We start from the raw sequence: 3,914 nt of genomic DNA, 5'->3' as shown, positions 1-3,914 counted from the left end.
AAACTCCTTTACTGATCATCCTCAAAATAGGCACGGATCACTAGGAAACAGCATGGACATATGGCATCATGAAATAAAGAATCCCAGACTTAGTGAAAACTACTAAGTCCCTGAAAACAGATTCACCGGGTGCCTCACTTTGCAAGCTTGCACAAGTCACCACACACATCACAAAAATGCATGGGTTGCACCTCTGGAAAAGAAGAAAAAATCCTTAACAAAACATATGAAGGACTCACAGGCATATCATGCACACAACAATCATGGCAAAAATGAAAAAAGTCTAAGATGAACTAGCAGATCTGACAATTAACTCACGAAGCCTCCTTCTAACAGCATTTCGGGCATCAAGATGCACTCAAATGAAAATGATGCAATGGAATGAAATGATGTACTCTCTGAGATGAACATTTTGATATGCCATATGCATGAATCGGAGCTACGGATGCGAAGTAACGAGGCCGCGAACATGGGCCCTTGGAGTAAAAATTCTGAGGACTTGGAGAAAAAAAACAACCAGATCTAGGGTTTCGTCGGCGGGCACGCGAACCGAGGCGTTGACTGCGGTGGCCGGCGGGCGCTCGCCGGATCCGAGGTCGCCGGCGTCAGGGAGGCGTCGGCCGGCGTCGGCGAGGCGGGAGGAGGCCGGCGGCCGGGCGCGCGGTGGCGGCGGAGCGACGGACGAGGCGGCGCGGCGGCCTGCGGGCGGAGGCGGTGGTGGTCCGGCGGGGCGCTTCGGGCGCCGGCCGGCAAGGGCGCGCGCGGCGGCGCGGTGGGTGGCGGCGGCGGCGCGCGGCGCGTGGAGGAGGGCGGCGGCTGCGGTAGGCGACGGCCGGGCGATGCGGGCCTGGAGGGCCCGCGGCGGGCTTCGGCGGGCCGGCCGTGCGGCGAAGTGGGCGCAGAGTCGCGCCCTGTCAGAGGGCGACACATGGTGCAGTGGCGGCGTCGGACATGTCCGTCGGCGGCGGATGTGTCCGGCGGCGGCGGATCTGGAATTTTTAGGGTTAGGCGGGAGAGGATCCGCGAATTTGGAATGGGGGGTGTATATATAGGCATAGGGGGAGCTAGGAGAGTCCAAATGAGGTGCGGTTTCGGCCACACGATCGTGATTGAACGGTCTAGATGATGGAGCAGAGTTTGGTGGGTTTTGGGACAAATTGGAGGGGTGTTGGGCTGCAACACACACGAGGCCTTTTTGGTCCCTCGGTTAACCGTTGGAGTATCAAACGAAGTCCAAATGGTACGAAACTTGACAGGCGGTCTACCGGTAGTAAACCAAGGCCGCATGACAAGTCTTGGTCCAATCCGGAAATGTTTAATCCCCACACAAGAAAGAAAGCTAGAAACGACCACCGGAGGAGAACGGAGCGCCGGAATGCAAAACGGACAACGGGGAAAATGCTCGGATGCATGAGATGAACACGTATGCGAATGCAATGCACATGATGACATGATATGAGATGCATGACAACGACAACAACACACGGAGACAAAAACCCGAACCAGAGAAAATAAGATAACTTAACGCCGGAAACGGCAAGAGTTGGAGTACAAATTGGGAAAGTTATATCCGGGGCGTTACACTATGTTTATCCTTTCTATCAGGTTTGGCAATTCTAGCAGCTTCTTCATAGAAGTAAATAACATGCCCATCTACATTTTCTTCCAAGAGATACTTAACCATAGCAATACTAGGTTCTACTTTAATTTGTTCATCAGGTTTAGGTGTTCTAATATAGCTTTTGTTGACCAGATTTGAAACTTTAGCATGTTCCTTTATCCTAACAAGGAAAGGTGGTTTCTCAATATAAGGAGTAGGAACAACTGGATCAACATTATAAATTATAGTTTCTTCTTTAACTGGTACCGGTTCTTTAGTTTCTTCTTTAATAGGTGGGTGATATTTAAACCACTTCTCTTTAGGGAGATCAACATGAGTAGAAAATGATTCACAAAAGGAAGCTACTATCTCAGAGTCAAGTCCATATTTAGTGCTAATTTTTTAGAAGCATCGGTATTCATAAAAGATTTAACACAATCATACTTAAGTTTATATCTGACTCTTTACCTTCATCGAATTCCCAATCTTCGAGTTGCGTTTAATTCTTTCCAAAAGATCCCATCAGAATTCAATAGTCTTATTCATAAAAGAACCAGCATAAGAAGTATCAAGCATGGTTTGATCATTACGAGAAAGCCGAGCATAAAAATTTCGGATAATAATTTCTTTTGAGAGCTCATGATTGGGGCATGAGTGTAACATTGACTTCAGCATCCCCCAAGCTAGAGCAATACTTTCTCCTTCACGAGGCCAAAAATTATATATATTATTCTGATCACGACGAACTAGATGCATAGGATAATTTTTTTGATGGAACTCCAATTTCAGTCGATTCCAATTCCAGGATCCAATACCATCGCATAGCCTACACCATGCCAATGCTTTTCACTTTAAAGATAAAGTAAAACCTTCTCCGTAACTTCATCTTCGGGTAAACCCGCAAGCTTGAACAATCCACAAATTTGTTCTACGTATATCAAGTGCATATCAGGATGTTCAGTTCCATCTCCTGCATAAGGATTAGCTAGCAGTTGTTCTATCATACCCGAAGGAATTTCATATTCAATATTTTCAGTAGGTTCAGTAGGTTGAGGGGTAGCTAATTCTAGTTCCGGTCGAGGTGAAGATACCCTGAACAAACCCCTCAAAGGATTGTTTTCCATAGCAACAAGTGAGAGTAAATTTCAGCACACTATATAAATGTTTCCTTACCAAAGGCGCTTCACTCCCAGCAATGGCGCCAGAAAATAGCCTTGATGACCCACAAGTATAGTGGATCAATTGTATCCCTTTTCGATAAGTAAGAGTGTCAAACCCAAGAGGAGCAGAAGGAAAATGACAAGTGGTTTTCAGCAAGGTAATGTCTACAAGTGCTGAAATTGTAAGTAACGGAGTAGTTTGATAGCAAGAGAACTTGTAATGAGCAAGTAACGATCATAGTAGCAAAAGTGCAGGAAGGTAGGCCAATCGTTTTGAGGCAAAGGACAGGCCAAAACGGCCTCTTAAGATAAGCAAAGTGTTCTTGAGGGTACACGGGATTTTCATCTTGTCACTTTCACCATGTTGGCTTGATTTGTGTTCGCTACTTTGATAATTCGATATGTGGGTGGACCGGTGCTTAGGTGATGTTCTTACTTGAACAAACCTCCTAATTATGATTAACCCTCCCGCAAGTATCCGCAACTACGAGAAAAGTATTAAGAATAAATTCTTACCATAGCATTAAACTTTTGGATCCAATCGGTCCCTTACGGAATAGCACATAAATTGGGGTATAAGCTTCTGTCACTCTCGCAACCCATCATCTAATTGCTAGTCCACAATGCGTTCCCTTAGGCCCAAATATGGTGAAGTGTCATGTAGTCGACTTTCACATGACACCACTAAGGGAATCACAACATACATACTATCAAAATATCGAACACATATCAAGTTCACTTGATTACTTGCAACATGATTTCTTCCGTGACCTCAAGAAAAAAAGTAACTACTCACAAATGATAATCATGCTCAAGATCAGAGGGGTATTAAATAGCATATTGGGTCTGAACATATAATCTTCCACTAAATAAACCATATAGTAATCAGCTACAAGATGTAATCAACACTGCTAGTCACCCACAAGCACCAATCTATAGTTCCGGTAACAAGATTGAACACAAGAGATGAACTGGGTTTTGAGATGAGATGGTGTTGTTGAAGTTGTTGATGGATATTACCCTCCCCAATATGGGAGATTTGTTGGTGATGATGATGACGATGATTTACCCCTCCGAGAGGGAAGTTCCCCCGGCGGAATCGCTCTGCCGGAGGGCAAAAGTGCTCCTGCCCAAGTTCTGCCTAGAGACGGCGG

Source organism: Triticum urartu, chromosome 2A (genome assembly GCF_056163025.1).
Source record: "Triticum urartu cultivar PI428250 chromosome 2A, HENAU_Tu73, whole genome shotgun sequence".
In the NCBI taxonomy this organism is placed as follows: Eukaryota; Viridiplantae; Streptophyta; class Magnoliopsida; order Poales; family Poaceae; genus Triticum; species Triticum urartu.
This window is presented reverse-complemented; position numbering follows the sequence as displayed.